Source organism: Stenella coeruleoalba (genome assembly GCF_951394435.1).
Source record: "Stenella coeruleoalba genome assembly, chromosome: 4".
Taxonomy (NCBI): Eukaryota; Metazoa; Chordata; class Mammalia; order Artiodactyla; family Delphinidae; genus Stenella; species Stenella coeruleoalba.
Genome location: NC_137149.1, coordinates 28,249,149 through 28,273,921, shown reverse-complemented (window position 1 = coordinate 28,273,921; position 24,773 = coordinate 28,249,149). Strand labels below are relative to the sequence as shown.

General features: G+C 37.1%; 1 long non-coding RNA gene across 4 annotated transcripts in view; it reads right to left on the bottom strand.

The window, feature by feature from the left end:
• Window positions 1-24,773, bottom strand: part of LOC307185411 — a 311,225-nt gene that overhangs the window by 114,143 nt on the left and 172,309 nt on the right. For all 4 annotated transcript variants that reach the window (XR_013828040.1, XR_013828041.1, XR_013828042.1 and 1 more), the window contains one exon: window positions 12,229-12,357. This is a non-coding gene — a long non-coding RNA (uncharacterized lncRNA). The remainder of the gene's footprint in view (window positions 1-12,228; window positions 12,358-24,773) is intronic.

Genomic DNA, 24,773 nt, shown 5'->3' with positions numbered 1-24,773 from the left:
TAGGAAATGGCTTGCTTGTTAAATTTCTTTGATCACTATTTCAAATGAGATCTCTCTGTTTCCATTTTTAAATCCTTCTTACCAATCCAAAGAATTTCTATAGATTTTTGTACATTGATTTTTTTTTATCTAGCCAATCTGCCAAATTTTCTTTAAGTTTTAGCAATTTTTAAGAAAAGCCTTTGGATTTTTGTCATCTGAAATAGAGATAAATTGATCTAATAATTACATTGATTGTTTCACTTACTGCATTAGCTAAAACCTCTTTAAAAATGTTTACGTTGGAATGAAAGTATCCTAATATTTTTCCTGATTTTTATGAAAATGGCTTAATATTGTATCACTTATTTTGTTATTTACTGTTGGGGTCAAATTAACTTGTTCTCTTCCTGTTTACTCAGTCTTTAGATAAGAAATAGCTGCCAGGTTTTATTGTGTCTTTTTGACATTCACTGCTGTAAGCACATAGCTTTCTGTTCACTCGGTTGATGTAAGGAATTAGATTTCCTCCCAGCAACAATGGGCCACCACTAGCCACAACTCCCTTTCATAGGATCCAAGGCATATTCCTCACCTTGAAATTGTCCACACAAGACTTGGTTGGGAGGAGGAACCACAGAGCTCCAAGCGTTCTGCATAAGACCCTGCTCCCTTCCCTCAGCACTGCCAACAAAATTACAAGGGACCCAGAGCTCCAGAGTCCCAGTGAAGTCACTACACGCTCCACCCCCAAAACTCCTTGCTTCACCAAAGTAATTGTTTAAGAAACAATCCCTCAAAGGATAATATAATTAGATCTGACCATCTATATCTTCCTGAGAGACCTTTAAGGTTAATGCCATCATGTCCTATAGCCCTGGTTAACGCAGTCCCACATTCCTTAGGCTGTCTTAATTCCCAGACACTTATCCCCTCACAGCTGTATAGGTTACCTAATCTGAATCAAGCCCTTAGCCCTCACCTGATTCTCCCAGTGGGTTTCAGCTAAGGTGCTACGGGCATTTTAGTGCCGGAGCCAGAGATGCTAATGTTCTGCCATGCCCTGTACAGCATATGCACCATAATAATTATCTTGCTTAAATTTCCAAGTTTATCTGTTAAGAAACACTAAATTTTCATAAGTTTCCCCTAAAATTCCTGTCTCTCATCAGCAACAGTTTCTCTATCCTTGACCTCATCTCTGAATGTTCATTTCATCTTCCTGCTCTACGAGAAAATGGCCTGGCTACCCACTGAAGAGCTCTGCTCAAGCGGAAGCTGCTGGAGCTCCTTAAACCCCAGCCTCCTTAGTTTCAGCCTCACCCAGATGTCGTCAGTCTATGCTGCCCACTACCAAAATCCATGTCCTGTGAACTTGAAAGGGAAATAAACTTTCCATCCAGAGGCTAATTATGTTTATTTCCAGAAGAAAATCCACCTGCGCATAACATCTCCTCTCTCAGATTATGGCATTTGAGAAAGCCTTGTCTTCTTGCACAGACATTTGCCATGGTAGTAAACCCAGGCAGCAAGCCTTACGTGAAGCCTTACATTCCACCCTTCCGCCATATCTAACTTATTCTAAACTTCCTAATTTCCCTGAGCCGGTGTTGTCAGCTTCCTGGCACTGTAACTGAGCATGGCCTATGTCTCTTGATAGAGCCTTCACGTGCTCCTGTTCTGTCGCCACTACCTCTAGCTGTGGAATTGCTTAGGCCTATAAACCTACCCCCTAGGGAAAGTTTTTCCATGTGTAAAATATTTTTTTCAGCTGGAAAATAACTATCCAGTAATCCTTATCTGAAGCATCTACTGATGCCTCTGAAGTCTGTGACCCATAGAGCCTAGTGAGGAGTGAAACATTTCCCATTTGCCCATAAGCAGAGTCCTAATTAAGCATTAACCTCTCCTGACCTCCTGTTCTAGTGGTTCTTCACCTAGTACACATTATACTCACCAGATACTCTGGTTAAATTGGCTTGTGGTGAGGCCCAGGCCTCAATATTTTTTAATTCCTGTGGTGATTCTAATATGCAACCACCACTGAAAACCACTATCATGTTTTTCAGCTGAATTTGTAACAGGTCCATCTTCTTAGCTGAGTCTTTCCTACCCTTCTACAAGTAAAGCCAATGTTGTTTGTTGATTTTGAGAGCCTTCTTTTCTGTCTATCTCCCTCTGCATTCTGGTGACTGTATTGTGTTTCTCAAATACAGTACTTTAGATTTCATCTTTCAGAAAATGTGGACACTCATATTCTGGTAGTTATGGAATCAATGAGTTCTCTGTCTTCCCAAAGCACTTGTTTATGTAATTTTTATCCACCATCACTTTGGAGTCATCCACTCAGGCTTTCTCCCATCCAACCAAGATCTAACTCAACTTGATCTATTTTTAACCTAGCAGGCTGCTGGAAGATAAACCTCATCATTTCTGTGCTTCCTCTTAGATTCCACAGTTTTTGAGGCACGTTCCCACAGGACACAGCTAGTACCTGCAGAGTCACCTGCCATGACTGTTACCTTGAAACTCATCTGGATATTCTTTGAGAATTTTACACTGATCCTTCAAGTTACCTTCTCCCCAGTCTATAACCACATGGTGTAGCAATCTATGTTTAACATAATTACTTTTATGAGGAATACTAGGAAGGGTGTGTGCAAATTTAAGAGACCACCTTACATTAATCCTCTTAATCTCTCTACTGGAAGCCATCCCAGTCTACTCTCCATGATCTTCACCTTATTTCTTTGTTAAATTTCTCCGGGACAAATTCATAGTTTCTGATGAGTAACAACTAAAATCCACCCATCCTCTGACTTTTCTAGTCCCCTCTTTAAGAGAACTTATTCTTGGGCATGCTTCCTCTGGTTTTCCCCTCTTTTTCCAATTTATACTGGATTTTAATATCCTATTTTTCCCTGTTTTCCATCCCTTGTGTCTTTGTGGATCATGGCTTTCTCTTACAGAACTACCACTGTAGTGGTAAATTAAAATTCTTTTAATTTAGTCAGTCTTATTTCCTTATTTTGTTCTTTTATAATTTCCCTCTGCTCTTGTTATGATATCAATATGGTCTTGAAACATATTTTTCAAATCACTCTAGTTCATCTTTGATATTCTGAACAAAACTTGATTCCTAAAAATAGAAATCAAGACATTTTTTATAGTTTTTGTTAATAAACTTGATTTTAAAAATAGCCTAGATTCCAAAAAATACACATAAGTGAATAGTTTGATGACTTATTACAAAATAAACATACTATGCAACCATTACCCAGGGCAAAAACTAGATCACCACCAGCCACCAGACGACCTTATATTGCCACCTGCCAATCACCCCCCCCTTACTCACTATCTTGACTTCTAACACCATTCCTTATTTTCTAACTTTATACAAATTAAATTTTATAGCATGTATTTTTTTAATATTTCTGGCTTCTTTTACTCAATGTTATATTTAGAAAATGTATTCATGTTGTTGCATGTAGCAGTAATTTGGTTATTTTTATTGCTGTATAATAGTGCATTTTATAAATACACCGAGATACAGTTATACACATTTTTTATTAATGGACACTTATAATTGAAGGACAATTGCTTTTATGAGCAACTTAGAGTTTACAAATTCTATCTATAGCTATAAGAGACTACCTTGCCTTTGGACTATTACAAATAATGCTTCTTTGAATATTCTTGTACATCTCTTTTGGTTGGAATATGCATTTAATTTTGTTGAACACATACCTAAGGAGCAGAATTGCTGGTCACAGGCATGCACTGAGTCAGGATCTAGTTGGTGCAATTTCATGCACAAGACTTTGGTATACTTTGAAAAAGTTAAATAATAACTTTTTTTTACAAATACATATCCCAGAAATATATAACTGATCTAATAAAATCATATCCTGTGGAAGCAATATGATTGTTGGAAGCAATATGAATATTGTTCCCAATATTTAGGCAGAAATGTCACTAGACTTGAAAAGGCAATTAACTATACATCAACAGTTTAATAAACCCAGATTACAGAGGGCCCTAATAGTCAGGCTATGATGTTTGCACTATATTCTCTGGGGGTAATGGACACCAAACAGTGGAGTTACCTGGTCAAAGTGATACTCTAAGGAGACATTCTGACAGAACGGATAGGGTAGAATAAAGCGTAAACTTAAGTACACCATTAAAAAGCTTTCTGAGAGGGGCTTTCTTGGTGGCGCAGTGGTTGGGAGTCTGCCTGCTGATGCAGGGGACGCGGATTCGTGCCCCGGTCTGGGAGGATCCCGCATGCCCGCATGCCCGCATGCCCGCATGCCGTGGAGCGGCTGGGTCCGTAAGCCCTGGCCGCTGAGCCTGCGCGTCCGGAGCCTGTGCTCTGCAGCGGGAGAGGCCCCAGCAGTGAGAGGCCTGCATACCCCCCAAAAAAAGCTTTCTGAGAGTGATCTCCTTTTGGAGACTTTAAAAAATGGGGGAGACAAAAGGAGAGCTTTAGAAATGTCCCACCAAAAATGAATCCAGAAACTAGTCTTCCTTTATAATAGTTTCATCACATTTAAGTGCAGCAAGAATGCCACCATCAAACTTTTCCCAGGTTAAATTCATTCACAACTTCTAACCCAGATTTCAAGTTTGATTCCAACACTGTGTGACTACCTAAGACTAAACTGATTGAGTTAAAAAGGAAAAAAAAATGTTATTCTTTTAAACAATAAAGACAATTATCATAACACTTAGCAGGAAAAAAAATTACCCCTCAAAAGCACAGCAGGCATGCACAGAATTGTGCTAATGATTTTATTCATGCTAATAAAGTCACTGGGTTTCTACACTATGAGGGAGTTTCTCACATTACTCAAAATCTTGCTTTGGGTGTTTTTTGCTTGTAGAAGCCCAGGAGGTACTAGTGGAGGATAATGAATACCTTCCCACAGAGAGGGGAACAGAATCCTTGTGAGCTTTTTCAAATGCTTCCACAGAAGCACAATGCTCACCTTAGTGTTTGTCCAGTCACTATGTACATACCATTATCATTTCCAATTGGGAAACATCAACTCTAAATCATTTCTGAGAACTAGATCCAGATTAGGGCAGATGTTTTGGGTTATATTCTTTTTTAATAAATTACAAACTACAATAGTAGCCATCTGTTTTAGAAGTTTATGTTTATTGTTTTCTATGGAGTAACAAGCAAAAATAGAAACAAATAAAAGAAAACATCTGTCATGGAAAACTTTGAAAGGTGGAAAAGTTTGCTTTTAAACTAGTATCAAAATCAGCAGATCAGTCATTTTGAACAGATTTGGTTTTTTTTTTAATTGGTTATGAAATTTTTAGTTAAATTGTCTAGTTGCATTGGGATCAATTTGCCTCAGGCCGTTAAGAGCTGAAGAAGAATATTATAAAATCTTAAAATTTATATAAACTGAAATGGCTTCCCACTGACATATATATATAATGTGCTGACATATATAATAAAGATTTTACTTAAACTTCCATTTCAGATGGCATTGGGTTGGCAGCCCCACGAATTGACCTCTCACAACTTCCCATTTGAAATGTACTCATACTGACAGAAATGATATTGCTGGAATTTGGGAGGAATTTTTACAAAAAGATTGATCTAACTGGATAGAGAGAGAAATATTTGCCTACCCAAAAGGCAGCAAGAAATATATATTCTCTTTCATTGTCTTCCTGTGGACTCAGAACTCTACAGGATGTATGTTTGCTTCCAGACCATTACTACTTCACCCCTGTCATAAACAACTCACTCTTTGAGACTCATACAATTTGATTACACTCTCCATCCCTTTCTTGTTACTGTAAACAAATGAAAGGAACGCCTGTGTCATCTCTGCCACAGTCTTCCTCTCCATGTTAAATCCTGCCATCAGCCTGAAGGACTTCAGTGTTCCATCAAAACCCAGCCCTTCAGTTCCCTGGTGTACTAGTTCCAAGTAACCTTCTCTTCCACTTCCAACTCAGATACCCACAACCAGATCTGTAGCCCAGTTTTTGTCACCATCCACAACTGCTCCACCTCCAGAAACACTCATTCAGGTATCCTGCTTGCTCAGCACAGCTTCTTCTCCTTCCACCTTACTTGTTCAACATCTCCCCACAAATAGTGTTTCGGCCTCATCAGACCACTAGCCCAGGGATGTATCTACCACGGCTCTTCCAACATATAAGTAATCTCCTTTCTTTCACAGCACTCTTGCCAAATCCCAATCATCTTAAACACCTGACTTCAAAACCAAACATCTAGATTCCAAAAATAAAAACAAATAACATATTTAACAAAAAGTGTGATGGAAAGAGGAGAAAAGAGATGAAAGGCAAAGCCCTCTGCTACTCAGCTTTTTACTTTTCCCCACCTAGCCGAGCACCTTGAACGTCCATTTCCATAGAGGCTTTCTGGTTCCTGCTGGTAAATATGAGCCATACCCCCCAGCACACACCTCCTGGACAAGGAGTGCTTCCCTGGAAAGACCACACTGAGACCCGGCTCTACTGACTTAGAACAAATAAGGGTAGATAGTAAAAGATCATGAGGTGGGTAAATATCTTTCTCCAGAAATCTGCTTCAGAAAAGGCCTTTGCCTCCATGCACTGGGAGGCTGCTACCCTCCCGCAAAGGGAAGGTGGTTAACCAGCCTGGGAGCTTGTGGTTCTCAAGAGCATCTACCCAAGTGTCCCCGTTCCAGGTCCCTGGCTTTAGCGTAGATGACTAGTTAGGGCTATTAATTCAATCTCTTGTAACTCTGCCAGTCTTATAATCAAATTGCAGGCTGAATTTTCAGCTCAGGTGGCTCTCTAGTTGCAGGAGATAAGGCTCTCTTTAAATATTGCTCTGTAAGCTTTCTGGCTTTCGTGAAGTGCCCTAAGTTGGTAGGTAGGTAGTCAGTAGTCTCTGTCTGAGCCTGTCATTCTTTTTCTGTGAAACTTCTGTAGCAGTTAACAAATGAAAATCATCCCTACTGTTGTTATAATAAACATTGTCCCCCATATCTTTCAAGTGCTAAAGCTATCACATAAACCAGTGCTTCCCTTTTTTCTGTATTCCATCCTTGTTCCCTAACTACTGCAAGCAATATGAAAATTCAGTCATGTAGTAAGACAAAAAGTGAATATATCAATTTATACATAGAGATAATAATCAATTAGAAGATACAGTGGGAAAAACACTTTACTTAAAATATCAATAAAAAGAGATTTTTAAAAAATGTTTTCTATATAAATTAGTATTAGGCCCAGCTACATGCAACATAAAACCCAAATAAACAGGGCTTAGATACACAAGTGGTTATTTTTTCATATGAAAATTCCACTGGTCAGGAGCCCAAGACTAGAATAGCACTTCCACAGATCCCTAAGGGTCCTGGCTCCTTCCAGCTTTCTGCTCCAGCCATAGTGTCCCATTCTCACCAAAAGAAAGAGGAGAGTGAAGAACATGTCTTCTCCTTTAAAGAACACTCCTCAAAACTGCACATACCACCTCCATTTGTATCCCACTGTGCAAAACCTACAAGGGAAGCTATAAAATAAAGCCTTCATTCCGGGCGGCCGAGTGCCAGCTAAAATTCAGGGCTTCCACTGCAGACAAAGAAGGGGAGAAATGACATTAGGGGACAACTACAAGTCTCTGTCATACCTAGGAATGTTTAAGAAGAAATATTAAGATCTACAAAGAAATACTTTTTAACTGCCTGAGAGATACTAAAAGAGATCTGAACAAATGAAAAAGCACACCATGTTCTTGGGTAAGCAAAAAGAAATTTTACCTAGTAAAATTTACACAAAAACGTTTTAACAGCCATGAATTCTGATGCCTCAAATAGTATAACAAAACCATATATAAAACAGGACTGTTAAATATATGAGGAAATAACAGAAACACAATTATAGTAATAAATTACAACCTTTGCCAGAGCAAATAAACAAAAATAAATTTATAATTATTTTTAATAATAGAATAAATAACATCCAGATGTCAACTAAGGTCATCTTTCTGTCAAAAATAAAACTGGCAAATGCTCCCATTACATGTCAGGCAAAGGTTCAATGGCCTCCCCAAGGCTTCTAGGAAACCGCATGTCTTTCCTTCTCAGGATTCCCTCTAGTCTTGTTCCTGCCCTCTGAACCTCATTAGATTCTTGCCTCCTGTCTAGTTCTCCTTTATCCACCGTGCATAGGTCCAGACGTGGGACACAGACCCTCTTATTCATTTATCTAACAACAGCTCATAAAGGCCTTTTTTGTTTATAGTCAACCTAACTGAAAGTTTGGGCCAGTGACAAGAAAACTACTAACACATACTAGGCAGTCTGTTCTTAAAAGTTGTTAGTGTTTGGTTACTCCACTACCATAAATATCACCCATTTTTCTGGGAAATCTAGCTTCTTGCCTTGTGACCTAGCTCTGCTTCCCCCCAAGAAAACTGCCCTAACATTTTCCTATTGCTCTGTTTTCAAGTCCATTCCATTTTGCCTCATCTCAGAAAATAACTTTTACTCATTTTTTTTTTAATTAGCAAGAGCTCCAACAGATAGCTTGGGTAGAACATATCAGAAGGGTTACTGTAATTTCTATCAGACTCCGTAGAGCCGTGCCAAACAAACACAGAGTCAATATGCACTGCAGCCAGCTTGTACCTTATTACCAGAGCCGATTACGTGAATCTCCTTCCTACTCCCCATGCAGTGACTTCACATCAGTAGGCTGAAATCTGCATAGTGGATATTTACGCCCTGAAATCATCCAACACTACACATATCAGTGCTTTTGGTTTGGTTTGGGGTTGGGGTAGGGATGGGGGATTTTTGTTTGTTTGGGAGACCAGTTTACCAGCACAATACTACATACATTCTATAAAACTTTGTGTTTGATGTGCAAATAAAGATTCAAGTCTTTTGATTCCCTTCCACATGAACCAGCCTAACCCTCCAGGGCAGTAATAAGGACAGGGAGAGGACACCAAGCAACATGATGATCTCACTGCTTGGATTCCACACAGACCACAGGAACATGACACTTTGCCTGTTCTAGTCCGTAATTTTCCCCCATGCAACAATACTGAGTAGAACAATTCAAGCAACATGGACATGCAACTTTATAATATATTAACTTAATTTGTTCATTATACTGACCTGACTAGAGTTCAGACTCCAGGACAAAGAGGGGCTATTAAACCACATTCTAAAGAGAGGCTCTGGGGATCAATATCTCTCACAAGATCTAATGAAAAGCAGAAGAAAAGAGGCTATAACTCCCATCCAGGCCCATCCCCCTTCCATGCTCCCCCACCCCCAACCACCAGTATACGGAGACGACTGGAGGTAGAGAAGAGCAGGTTTTGAAGTCATTGGGCTTGCGGGGAATACAGTTAGTATTCATGGAAAATTACTTTCCTAGCCTTCAAGTCAAGATGGCAGGAGGAGATTCTCTTAGAGATTGTCAAATAGAATTTTTTAGTCCTTCCAAGAGGAGCAACTGGTCTTTTAGTTGGAGAATGACTATCTGCTAAGACTTGCTGACCTGTCCCTGTGAATTAAAGAGAGGTGATGGTAGGCTAAGGAAGAGGATGACAATGGAGAAGTCAAGACTCTTATCATTTGCTCTGCTAAGGGTGTGTGAGTTTCTCATAGGTCCAGAGAACACCAGAAAAGGAGCCAATCTTGAGATCTTTTTGCCAGTGCCCCATCCAAGAGGGCTACCCTCTAGGCTAAGGGACTCCAGAACAGGGAGGCTGTGTGATATACCACTGTAGATGAAAACTGAGCAGAAGGAATTAGAAGTGCTTGTGCCAAAGAAGATGCCCCTTGCCAGAGAAATGAGTCACAGGGAGATCTCACAGTATAGGGCAAAGAACTCACCCATGCCACTCCCTGAGAGATCAATTCTTTCAATGCCTTTCACACAAATAGACCACCATCAGCAGCCTGTTAGGATCACCCAGAGGGACAGCATAAAACAGCACAAACCAACAAAGGAAGAAGCACAACTATGCCCAATTAAAACAGGTCGACTTTTCAGCCAACCCTTTCTTCTTCTTGTCCCCAAACACAGGAGTTGGAGTCTAGTAAGGGAGTGCAATGTTAACCTCTCCACTTAAAGACCCTTGAATCATGATTTCAAGAGGTGATTTGGAATGGAAAAGCTTTAGACCAAGTATGAGGGAAATTTTAAACTTGATTGGGTTGAGTTTTTTAAATCTAAGAGTGTCCAAAGGTTATGGAATCTGTCTGTAACATCCTTAAAGAATGAAATGGAAGAGTTGATAAACATTAAAAGTGCTGATTAGAGAAAAATAAAGCTTTTCATGTTTATTCTCCACCCAGTTGAGATTCACCCCTTAATTCACCCCTTAAATTGTGCTTTTTTAGATTTACACAAAACAGAAACAAACTAAAACAAAACCTTTTTCTTTTATTTCCTTTTTTCTCTCCACCCCAATTCCCCTTCAGTGTTCCCACACTGTGACAGGACTCCCTGTCGGTTCATGCTGGTTTATGCTACTTTTCTGGTTAATACCTACAGGCTGTTGCTGATGGCCTCTTCGTGTGAAAGGCACTGAATGAGCGCATCCCTCATGGAGATCTTCTGTGTGAGTTACTCACCCTATCCTGTGGCCATCCTCTGGCATGGGAGATCAAGCCTTTACCTCCAAGTCCTTTCCTTGGCATGTCTTAATATCATGTAAGTGGTCCTAGGCTATCTCATCTGGCACCTATATAATCATTCCTTTGTGATAACTTTACTGTTAGTAGATTTGTTTCCAGTTTTGTGTAAAAGATATTGTATACTGTGGAATGAAACAGTGCAAAGAACCAAACACTTATTTTCTAGGACAGACACAAGTTGGTGCTAACTGGCTTATCTGATTTCACTTTACTTGTACTTAGAGTTCTACAGATTTTGTTTTATTTTAATGTAAGCATTTTCCCCTTCAGATAAAAGTCTACTTATTTTTAAAATATTATTTAAAATTAAATACATATTGTTGCAAACTTTGCTTCATCTTACTTCTCCACAAAGACAAGGTCTCGCTCTAATTTCTCCCTCCACTCACCCAAGTTACCACCCCCCAAACTCACTACTATTTATTTGCACAGTAATTTAGCTTTCCAAAAGTCCAGTGGTTAGATCATATGCTCTGATAAGCAAATGACCCAATGGCTTGAGTTAAACATAGAAAAATTAATAGAAGCTTTGAAAGTTCAGTCTTTTCTTTCTCTCCCACTCCAATCTCTTTTCCCAATAAAACATATACATCGCTCTTGCCTCCTCTCAGGAAGCAAAACAATGACAACTGTTTTGTTTTGGTTTAAATAAACCGCCCCTATCCAATACAATTAAGCATGCCAGAGTATGCAAATGAAGAGACGATAAGCCAAGTTTATTCTATAGACAAAGCTGAGGCTGAGGAAGTGTATCAGTACAATTATTATTTTTTTTAATATTTGAGTTTATGTCTTGGTATGTGCTCTCCCTGCCACCTCATCTGCACCAAACCCTAATGAATGACATCTGGCCTTTGAGCACATTCATATAACTTACCTGGCTTCTAAAGGTAGTTTGTATTGACCTGAAACAAACGCTGAATATATGGATGCATGTATGTATGTCTCCCACTAACAGGGAATATGTCTTCTTTTCAAGCATCCATAAAACATTTGTAAATATTGTTTGAAGAATGGGAAAACAAATCAACAGAAGATTAGAGACTACCTTAAAACCAATAAAATAAAAAAGATCATAACATGAAAAAGAAGCATTGCAAACTAATGCACATGGGGGAATTATCCAAAGATTTGGGGGAAATTATACTTTTGAGGAACAGATTAAGTTGGATCACAATTTCAAACTGTCATTCACTAATATAAATTTCATTTAAAAATGAAAGCAGAAGACAGAAATACAACTATTAAACCGATCTCAGAATAGATAAGCACTTTCTAAACGTAGACACAAATGAAAACATCATTGGGAAATGTTGTTAAACTTACCTATATAGAATTTGAAGCCCTCTGAAAGGCAAAACCTCATAAAATTATAAGATAATTCAAACTGAGAGAATTATTTATATTAATGGCAGGCATTTAATAATATTTGCAATATTAAAGACTCACTCAATTTGTAAAAAGGACTCTAAAACTTTTGAAAATGGACAAAGAATATGAAGAGAAAATTCACAGATGACATATAAATGGTTAATAAAATATTTAAGTTATTAATAAATAGACATACCGACTAAAATGGAGAGAAGGCCTTGACTGTGTTGTCCAATTGTCCTTTTCTTAAGTCAATAGTGCTACCAAGAGTGTCGTGAGAAGGGTCTCTCACACTCAGCTGGTGGGATAAACTGGTGAAAACTCTCTGGAAAATAATTAGACAACATGAACAAAGATGAGTAAACATACTGCTGTTTAACCTAAAAGAAAGAGTCTCAGATGAGAATAAAGATTTATATTGAAGAAAGTTCATGACAGGATATACATCAAAGCAAATATTAGAAACAACCTAACTTCTAATAATAGAAAAATAATTAAATAATTTTTGAAAAATATTAAAATGACATGGTAAATGTTATAATATTAGGTGTAAATGTATGGGTACTCATACATGTCAACTAATAAAAATTCTAAATCAAATTAAAAATCTCAAAGGAAGTAAAATATTGAGTATACTTAGGTAGTACAATTATAAAAGCTTTACTTTTTCTAAAAAACTGTTCAGTGTTTTCTAAATTTTGTAATAATATGTGTGTACTATAAATATTTTATAAAGTGTTGATTGAGTACTGAGTATATTTTTTTCAATGGTTTAGAAATCTCTAATGAAAACACTTAAAATATAACTTTATATCACAGTGGGTTTGTCACTACAGTCCCAGCACAGAGTTTAAACCTATTTACATCAATCTACACTGAAGTATCTATTACAAACTTAAGTGTTAGAGACAAGCAGACAGACAAGGAATATTCTTGCCCTTGACAAGTGTCCAGGCTAATGAAGAGACAGACAAGAAAGTAGACTATGAGAACACAGTGTGCTAAGTGCTGTAACTCAGATATTTACAGCATATGTGCAAGTATAGTCGAAAAATAGTGAATTCAGCCTAGAGGAAGGTGTTGGAAAGACTTTCACGAAGAAGGTCACCTTTCATCTGATTGATTCTTCTCCCTCATCTCTTTTTTTCTTCTCCCGGTATGTTAGAGACCAAGGAGATACAGTAAAGAGATGGAGTCTTCAAATTTGGAAACACAGTCATGATATGAGGGGTTCTTTAAAATCAGCTAGAGAAAGGATTATTTATTTTTACTATCTTAAATCTGAAAAATCTAAGACCCCTTCCCAATACATAGAGGAGGAAAATAACCCCCTGTGGGAACCAGAAATTGGGGGTGTCGAGGATTTTGCTGCATCTCAGGCATGGAACTGGGATCCCGGGGGGCAGGATGTTCCTCTTCAAGAAGGGTCAGGCCATCTAGCTGCAAGTCATGTGTGAGACTGACAGCCTCCAGTCATCAACTATATCAGGGTCTGTCCCAGCTTTCCAACTAACTAGGTTACTCTTTTCTGAGGGTGGAGGGGGGCTAGCCAGTGGCTGAACAAGAGAGTGATACAGGGGCTAGCTATTTCCACCCAGTGTGGGAACCCTGTACCAGGCAGTCATTGCTCTAGACCTCCCTATTGGGCGTCATCAGGTCAACATCACAGTCTGACGGCTTCCCCTTGTTCAATTCTGCCTCCATACCCACCCCTCCGCCTTCCCCTTTTGCACTTCTATTCAGTCTCCATTTCTACTTCCTAGAGAACCCACCCATCACAAGAGAGATGAGTCAAAAAGGCCCCGAGAAGTATGGGCCAAAAAAGTAACAGGGCCAGAAGGAAAAAGAAACTGGTGTCTCCTGAAATGAACTTGATCAACAGCAATATAATTTTCCTTCTGGTAATATCCTCTAGTCTATTGCAGATATTAATAAAAAGCACACAAGGGACAAGTGAGGTGACAACATGTACAGCAAAGAGGAAGAATTAGAACATTAGGGAACTCTTGCTAATGGATTGGTTTGGATGAATAAAGAAGAAAAAAATGTATACTGGGACATGGCAGAATTCAAAAGGAAAGTCAGAAGCTAGATCATGGAGAATGCTACACTCTGTGTCAAATACATGAGGATCTTTCCTTCCAACTTTCTTAAATACCTTTTTTTTTTTAACTTCCATCATTTTTATAGTCTTATGCAAGGACAATGGAATTACAACGTGAAAATCTTCAGTGAAATTTATTGACGTTATCATACTTTCACTGAATATTAAAAATAAACTTAAAATCAAATATCAGATATCAAATAATCCTTTCCAAGGATTTCTAGAATATCTACTTATCCTTATGTCTGGCATAATACTTCATAGGCGCATATTAAACTGTTTATTCCAGTGATCACAAAACAGGTGGCAATTTAAGCATATATAAGATTTAGTTAGGATATGAGTTTAAAGGTTTTTATCACCAGTGTGCTCTCAGACAATAACAGTTTCTCTGTGATGTGGTCTCTCTCAGATCAGAGTTTCCAGGTGTCTTTACAAAACTATATGTAACCATCTATCCAGAGAGCTCTTCTTTTCTGTGACAAAATTTTGCCTTTCAGATGTGTCACAATCACTTAACCATGACTCACAACCACTTTTCGTGGACACCTCCATCAAATTGATTGTTGTTTACAAGGCCTTGGAACCAGGCTAGTTCCTCACAGCCTTTACCTCACTGTTATCTATCACACAAAAGCAAGACAGAAACTACATAAATTCATTTTGTTTCAAGTGTTACAAAGGACAGAAGAGCTCACATCGTCCATAAGGTATTTTCTTAACTGCGTATTTCCAGTGATATCCCATGGTCCTCACTGGTTGACATTTCTTTATAAAACACTCCTAATATAGATGTCTGTGTCCAAGTAATGATTCAAGTGGGCTTAAGTTGAGAATTGCTTGAAAGCAGGGGTTTTGTCTTATCATTCTCTGTATCTGTGGTATACCTAAGGCAACCAGTAGGTAGCAATTTCTGATTTCCATTTCAGCTTTGCAAACCAGAAATATCTCCTCTGAAAGTAGGAGAACGTTCATCTGAACATTCATTGTTCCAATGGCAATGCTCATGAGCTAAAAATAGAACTTAAAAAGAAAAAAAAAAGAGCTTAGTAAATTACATTTTTAGTAAAGATTTTTATAAAGTAAATGACCCATAAGAATCCATCCTCAGTGGCTTTCTCTCATCCACTCATACATGGTTAGCCTCTGCAAAGCCTGATGTGTCACTGGCCTAGCATGAACTTCATAAAGTATGGGTAGCTATCATCTGTAAATACACTGCACTTCCCCATAATTAATGTCTCTGACACTAATGAAAGTTTTGCGGCTGTGCATGTTTATTACCAAACAGGTTTAAAATGTCAGCCTTGATTGATTTTCTACCTAACTCATTTTATAGCATGTTTTATGCCTCCATAAGGATTATCATCAATTCAGCCAATATGAACAATAATAAATAAATAAAAGAAACTGAAATGGATAAGTTTAAACAAAATTGCCAAAGACAATGAAAGTTAAAGATGTAAATGCCACTTTAGTTGCCTTCCTTTTCTGCTTCTCTGCCCACTTCTCTCCTTTCTCCGAGGCTTTCTATGAAGTTTACTAAACAGATTAATGCAATAATGGTCTGACTCTTGCTCTTCAGCAGCCTGAGCATGAATTACAGTTGTGCAAATTTTTAAAAGGCTTTATCTGAGAAATTAGCTAAAGCAGAGATACAAAATTTTAAAAAATAATAATTTTTAGAAAAACAGACAAATAAAGGTAGCACTTAACCATCTAAGGAAATTACAAAATTAGTAGATTATTTGATATTTTTTTCATATTCTTTAATCAACAACATGACAGTTAGCTACAAACATGCAGGCTACTTTTGATCAAAGTGCAGAGTAAAAATTTAGTTTAATTTGAAACAAGAAGTGTTTATTTGAGAAATCATCTTGTTAAATTCACCAGAATTTAATGAAAATTGTGAAATATTCTAGTTTGCCTTTGACATTTTTTCCAATTCAAGAAAGTCTTCTGTTTTCATCTCCCTTTGATCTTTTGCTCCCTTTAAAACAAATTTTTATGTTTTCTTATTACTGAAATAGTGTATGTTCTTTAGACAACATTTTACATGAGAAAGTGCTGTGTATCTCTGTGTTACCACTTACCAATCATATTGACACATTTATACGACTCCCTCCCAGAACATAAGTCCTTCTAGCCAGAAACAGAAACTTTGAACCCCAGAGCCTTAAATAGTAAACAGCACATCTCAGAGGCTCAATATATGTTTTTTGTTAAAGTAAGCAAATAAAAAATTTCCACAAGTTTACCACTAAGAATTTTTTACTTATATTTTTCTGTATTTCTTTCCAATTTTTTTACTCTGTTCTTTTGGGATCATTTTTCTAAGTTGGAAAATAATTCTAAAAAATTTTGACAAGAGAACTCTAATATTCAAAAAGCCCTCAAAAGTCAAACAAATAAATCTCAAGTGGTAGAAATGAAGGCCCTATAAAAGGAAGACATTCCAGAAAGCCAGAGCACATACTGTCATTTCTAAAATTGTGACACCCACTACTCCACTTCCTTGTAATGTTAACCCTCTGCTGTTAAGGTAAGGAATCAAGATTTTCACTATAAGAGAAAAGTGATACAATGTATAATTCAGGAAGGTAAGAAAAAGCCATGTAATATTAAATGTGAATTGGAAGTATCACTATGAGCTTGAGGCTTTTTATATGTGTTTTCTAGCTCTATACACTGTGTGGATGTAGAAACAATGACATCGCTGTAACAATGAGCACATTTTGTGCCCAGGTCTTTTATTCTAAGCACCATTCTCCACTAAAAGAAACCAGAGAAACTTGGAGAAATGCTTATTCCAGGTATAAGTCAGGGAAAATACAAAGTAGAATCAGAAATCTTGTTGCACTAGTAAAAGAAATAAAAGTGCCCAAAGACTAGTGGGGCTGTATTAGTTACCTGTAGCTGTAAAACAAATTACTCCCAAACTTACAGCCTTAAAACAATAAATATTTATAATCTCCCAGCTCTGTGGGTCAAAAATATGAGGGTGGCTTAGTTGGGTTGTCTGACTCAGGGTTTCTCACAAGGCTGCAATGAAGTTGTCAGCCAGGCTGCAGTCCTCTCAAGTTCATCTGGGAGAGGATTCACTTCTAAACTCACTCATGTGGCTGTTGACAATATTTGTTTCCTCATGAGCTGTTATACTGAAAGCGTAGTTCCTTGCTGGCTGTTGATCAGAAGGCTCCCTCAATTTCTAGCCATGTGGGCTTCCTCATAGGAAAGCGAACACATTGTGTCTGGCTTCCATTAGCATTAGCAGACAAGAGAGTTAGGATACCAAGACAGAAGCCACAGGCTTTTCATAACCTAATCTCAGACATGACATATCATCACTTTTGCCCTATCCTATTTGTTAGAAGTGAGTCACTAGGTCAAAGGACACTAAAGGGGAAGGATTATATAAGGGCATGAATATTAGGAAGCAAGGATCGTTGGGAGCCATTCTAATGGCTGCCTATCACACAGATCATGTCAGAGGTCAAAGGAACAAGTCTGAATGGGCTCCAATTGAACTGGCTATTTAGGACAATTTGATCACCAATAAAAATAACTATAATGATGTATTATGATACAATGAATTTTTAAAAATACTATGAGTCTATAGCTATTAGAAAAAGTGGAGGAAAAATTTTAAGTGAGGGAAATGTATTATTTGGACTCAGATTGCCATTTTAAATAGAAAATCTATATTTCCTTTTTGAAAACTCACAAATTATCTTTCACAATTCTATATTTCACCCAGTCTCCATGGAAAGTTTACACATATACTTGATCCAATAAAAATTTTGGTTCGTCTCTAAAAAAACAAAGAAAAGTACAGATGGAAAGTGGAAGGGAAGAACAGTCTTATTTATTAAAGAGTGCCATTTAATAAATACAGAAGAAATGACAGAATTAGAAAATCACTATTTTGTAAACCTCAACCCCAAAGTAATAAATGATTCCAGCAAGGGTTATCAAAATGAGCTAAAACCATTGGGTGAAATGTAGTCATATAACAGTATAGTCACATAGTGCCAAAATTTCATCTAACAGAAGATGAAATATTAATAGATTATTAAAAATTAATAGATTAGTAATGATAATAGAGTAAATATTAATTAATAAGAGCAAAAAACATGCCTTTTTCAATACCAATACTGATGGTTAGCATCTTAGCCAATCACTAATAGTGGACAACCTTGTATTATATGCCTCCTGATATAATGTTATGCAAAATATGGATCATCACCTGTGAAATCTTCTTGCCATAAATGTTTGAACTTAATCTAGTCAAGCTTTTAAACCAAACATCCAAATTACAGGAAATACAGGGGATAGAGGAACAAGTTAAACAAAACCAATGAGGAAGCAACCAGACAAATCTAGAATGTGTGACATCCAAGAGAAAATCACCCTGGACTCTGCAAAAGTCACTGGCATGGGATAAAAATAAAGAATGGAGTCCAGTTCTAGATAAATCTAAACAGAGATCAAAACCAAATGCACTATGTGAACCCTGACTGGACTGTGCATAGGAAAAAATAAATTGCTTAGGTCTCTGGGGGATGCCATCCAAAGAGGTCACAAACACATAGTCCTAGGATATAAAATACAGTTTATTGAGTGAACAGTTTAAATCAGAGAAATAATAGAATGCATGTATTCCCCATAATGCTTATAATCTCACAATTTAGGTTTTGCGTAGTTGACCTCTAAATGCCTGGCCTATGTGCAGTAGAGAGGGGCCCTTCTCTACTGGTAAGGCTGTACATATTTACAGTGTGGAAGGAATGATCTATGGAACTATGCAACACTGGAAGTTCTCAACATGAGGAAATGGTTTCACTAGAAATATGGAGCCCCGAGGGTCCAGGGGTTGGTATCAGCCTCTTCTTCCATGGAACTAACTTAGACTTACTGAGAAGTTCCTTGCTAAGCTACTACAAAGAATTTCCAAGAGCACTGGGAGATCTCACTGGCAGACAACTAGAGAAATTTTTAAACAAACTAGATATTAATTAAAATTGTTGAATTGCTGTAAATTTTCTTAAGTGTGATAACAGCTTTGTGGTTATGTATGAGAAAGTCCTCTATTCTTAGAAAGTACGTGCTGAAGTAACCACAGGCAAAATGTCATGATATCTAAAACTTACTCTCAAATAGACTTTTTAAAATAGTGGGTATGTAGAAAACTAGTGAAACAGAGAGACAGAGAAAGAAAGAGAAATAAAATGTGGCAAAATATTACCAATCACAGAATCTAGGTAAGGGGTATTGAGTGTTCATTGTGCTACCGTTTATACTTCCCTGGAGTCTTGAAATTCTCCAAAATAAAAAGTTGAAGGAAGATGAGGATTGTCTTAATTCTTGAGTAAATTAGAAGTAAATTTGCAAACAATATGAAAACATGCTTTTTAGTTCTTCTCCTTTTGTGATTAAAAAAATTAGTAATCTAGATTTAGAAGCTAGACTGCTGACTGCAAATAACTGACCTAGGAAACTGGATTAAATTATTCAAGACAAGTTTGTTCCTAGAACACTGAAATGAGGATATGGCAAATAATATGCTCATGGGAAATTATTTCCTAGGTCATTTTGAATCTCTTCTTGTTATTTCTAATTTAAAATGTATCTATTATACATAGTTGGCATATTGGCTATTTGGTTGCCTAGCTGTGATATTAGTCCAGCAAAACTTGAACACTATATTGAAAAGTATTTCTCTTAACTATAATAATGTTTATTCCTCTAATATAGTATCCCTTACTTTCTATTTATTGCTAAGCCATCATTTGTTAAACTAAGGTTTCTTGTTAAATAACGTAAGATACTGGTCCAAGAAACTAATTAAGGAAATAAAAGAAGAATGTTTCACTTGCTGCTGTTTTCTAGCTTTCTATAAATATTTCTGCAGTACCTGTGATTAAAGCAGATTTTATTGTCCTATCTAACTTCTCCACCATGACCTTCTTCTCCCTATTGTCTAATAAACATCTGCTTCAATTGAATATTTCAGCTGCCTGAGAAATAAAAATCACATTTTCCCTCTCATTCTTTCTCTGATATTCATTGTGTGATTCCCGTCTACCTCTAAATCATTAGATGGTACTCAACACTAAAACTAGAAGAAAAGGCTCATTAGAATTAAACTTGATTATACATGTGAAGCTCAGTAAGGCAGTATTAGATACTGGAGCAAGATACCTACATTTATTTCTTCACTGTGAGAATGTTAATAAATCTAAAAATCTGAGTTCCTGGAACAGGAAACTAGTTTAACAGTTTATCATCACAGCCTTCAGAGAATAGCAGTACAAGTTTTTCTGTGTAAGTGGACACAAGTAGAAAATATGGATTTGTTTTAAACTATTTTGCCAAATCACTCTAAAATTAACAAAACATAAATTATAAAAATTAACATATATGAGTTTACATCTAATGATACAAAATTTAAGAGAAATTTTTTCTTAAAGTAGGAGAATAGATGTTGGTATTATAGAGAACTGTTATGACTATGTCTTTGGCACTATTCAAACAGTGCATGTTATTTAACATCTGCACTTGAGTTTCCTAATCTGTAGAATGTATAGTAATTTCATTGTGTTATTGGGGAGAATAAATGAACAAATGTATATAAAATGCTCGGTACAGAGCAAACCCTCAGCAAATGCTAGTTTTCTACCACAGTAATTCCCCAAAATGATTCACCAATACTGCATCTTTCTTAACACAAACAGTATCTCAATAATTGTGGTGAACAACCAATTTTCCAATTATATTTATAACTAAATTTGACTTCCAAAATTAAGTCTGGTTACAAACATGGGTATGACTTTTTTTCTTTTTTTTAAGAAAAACCAAAAGGGTTTTTTGAGATGGTCTCTTAGGACATAGGATTTCAATATTCCTCAATTTTTTTCTAAAGAAGATTCTCCAAATATAAAGAACATTAACATATGGTTCACAGTAGTAATCCGATTAAAATTTCAGAATTTGTAAATTATTATTTCTCAAAGAGATAGCTGATTATATCACAACTAAATGGAAACAGAACTAGATTATGAGACTCAGTAAAGTGCATTGTGGGAAAATGAAAAGACTACTGATCAAAGGAGGGTTCCTCCTCACAGAAAAACCAAGCTAAAGGGTCTCAGAGGGCTGGTCCTTCTGTTTACATCACATTAATCAAGGTCGCAAGTCACTGTGTTTACAATCTTCTTAAAAGGAAGACAGGAGAGCAGTGCTTTGAGAGTATGCATTTCTCCTTAAGGATGCATTATCTTTCTCATTAGTTTCCACATCCTCTGGAGAAAGAAGTAAAGTCAAAAATTTGCTTCAAATTTAAACCTATAAATTTGTCAATGTGAATTGCTGCTTTCTTCCCAAAGGCATTTGAAACAATTTACTTTTCATATTCGTCACAAGCTAAATATGATCCCAGCCTTCTCTTAAAAAAGGACTCTTAAGGCTGAGAGAATACAGGTATGTGGTTCCCCCCAGCGGCCACTGAGAACGTCAGCCCAGTTCAGAGACACAGTGAGGGGAAAGTGATGCTTTGAATTACCGCCAGCAAAAGCCCGTTGTCCAATCTTCTTCACCACCTGGTAACAGCTGGTGTGTATGTAAAGACGAGATGAAAAACGGATAGAGGTCAAATCCAGGAGGACTTCCCTTGTATAGCAAATCAATTTAAGGCAACGAAAGTACCAGGATAAAATTTCCAAGAACTTCTGAAGCTTAAAAACCATGGCTAAACTTTAGGGAGAAGAGACGGCAAGGAAGAAGATAGGAGCAAGGCTTCATTCACTTCACATAGCATCTCGTTAATAGTTTCAGATTTAGAAAAGTAGAAGAACTTTTCCCCTGTAACACCAGGGGAAAAGCTAATACCAGACTATTCCCAAACTGACAAGTAATTTGGAATGGAAACCGACACAATAAAAAATTCTTAATGTACAGAATATATTCCAGCTGAGAGTCTTCAATATCAGCAACTCCCAAAGGTTCCAGGCAGTCATTTGGCGATTGATAGCACCAAAACTTCTCAGCCTTGACCCAGGTTTCAACCATGTCCCACATACAACATTGCCTTGGTTCTCTTGAGGGTTCAGCCTTCATAGCAGCCTTTAAATTCAAAGCATAGTTTCTGAGAAGGGAAAATACTTTGGAACAAAGATGAGAAGATATATTTGCCTTCCAAATTTATAAGCCTCTATATTCACCAGCACCAGTCAGCCCACAAGCACTATGCACAGACAATTCACAACAAGTTAAGAGCTGGGGAGGGATGCTAGGCTAACCCCTCCTACCAACAAGCCTGACTCATGAATTCTTATAAGTTGTCCCCCCTCTTAAATGCGTCTCCTTAACTAATGCATGCGTAAACCTCTCCCTGCCTTTCTCCCTTTTCTGATCCCTTTCTCTTTCTGTTTTTACCTCTCTCTGGCCTCTCCTCCCTAATACAGCCACCTGTACCAGGTCAATTTGCCCTGCCTCCAAATACTGTTCTTTTCTAGGTTTCGAGATTGACTCCTCTCTGACTTTTGTTTCCCTTAATCTTCTTCTAATGAATTTTCCTCAGCCTCCTGCTATTACTAACATGGGAAGCAGTCTGTTAAGGGATAAATTACTGAAGAGGCTCAACTACAAAGCACTATAGAGTCATAGAGCTTAGAGCCCCAAAGGGTCTCAAAATATAATGTGACAGAGCTTTCAGCTTACAGGCTGTTAAGGTGCCTCTTTGAATTTTCCAGATGCTGAAATTGAGGCTTAAAGCAGGTAACTGTCTTGCCTGCTGACAATTACCTGGAATTTTCAGCTTCTTAAGACAGAATATTTACCATTATAAACATTACCTCTTACGCATAACAACATGGAACAACTTTTGAGGAAAGGGTTAGGTTTATCGTACTATGTGAGCATTGCCACTTAAATAAAAAGCCACCTGACAATACTTATATTTGAATTCCAGTACTAGAAACAATCTATTTTTTAATTACAACTACTTTGTCTTCTACATTCTTCTTTTTCTCCTTCACTTCAATATGAATAATTAACCCTTTTTTTGATAAATGCCTGTTTCCCGGTTATTGTGTATGAATACATATATGTTCTCATTTTAAGGTATATTGTTTTCACCTGCCAGCTGTCATGAAGAATTGCATCTGCCAAAAATGAGCCTTCCTTGTAGTTTTTTACGTTTTGTTTTGCCCACGAAGGTTAATTGCAGTTCTGCTTCCATAGCTTCCCTACTGCTGTGGAGTTAACCATGGGTTTTCTGCACTGGGGAAGGTTTATCAAAGGTCTGCAATCCAAAACAAGGGCAACAATAAATACCAATTAGACCCAGGCCCTCTGCTCCCACTGCCTTCACAGGTTAAAGCAGCAAACCCAGCATTTGACCTCAGTGAGACTGGACTCTACTACAGTCCCTGGGGAGGGTGGCTGAGGGACCTGTTGCCAATGTAGCTTTTGGATCACAAGTTTTCCTTCCTGATTGAGATGATGTAGAGGCACTGGTGAGCAGCATTCCTGCTCTGTACCTTCTCGAAGCAGCTTCTCTTGGGAGTCTGCAATTGTATCAGGCCCTAACTAATCTGTTAGGAGTAAGTGACATGTGAAACTGTCACCTGAAGTTTATTTTGTCACAGGCTAATAATTCAAGAAATTGATGATTGTGAGATAAGGAACATCCAGTGCAAATTAAAAACTACATATACTTTCCAACTTTGACAGAAATATGCATTTCTCACCTGTCTTGTATATTTCCCTTTATAAAATTACTCACTTTCTAAAATAGAAAATATAAATATAGCTCTCTAAAAACATATAAAGATGTAGAGCTATATAAACTGTTCTATCACATCAGGAAGATGGGATTCCTTTAAAACAGTAAACAGAAAGTCACTAGTAATTTAACAAAATCTTTGGAACATCAACACAAATACTAGCTACAGTGACCTCTAGTGTTCTTAAGGCTAAACAATCAACAGTTATAAAAACAGCTGCTTGCCCCATTCATTGTGGTTAGCAAATATCAAGTCAAATTGTAATTTCTGAAAATAAAAGAGATCTCACTAGTAAGTCTGGCTTTACGAATTACCATCTCCATGGAAGGAAAATATGACAATAAAATTAAAGAATTTTTAACTATTAACATTGCACCATTCTAATGATTATCTTTTTCATTTTTGTCTTTAACTTTCTAGTCATTGTTCACATGTATACATATTAATACATTCAACATTATATATTTTATCCCATATAGTATGGTAATCAATTTTTGGTAATTTTAGAAAAAATATCTTATTTTCTTGACTCTCAACTTGGAAATCAGGAGTTATAAACAGAGATATCAAAGGTTTTATCACTGGAAATGTGTTAGGTGCTGCCTTTACATTTAAGTGCTTTTTGTGACACGATTTTACTTCCATCTCCCAAAATATAGGTCCTATCTTCCACAAAGGAGTTAACTAAATATCAAAATCAGGTAATTAGAATATAGAGAACAAATACTTAAGAGTAAATTTCTAAGCTACAGGATGCCTGTAATTCTGTTGTTCGGATTCTCTTTCCTGCAGGAATGACAAATCAATCCATTTATATAGCAGTTTGCCCTAAGAGGAACATGGTATGCA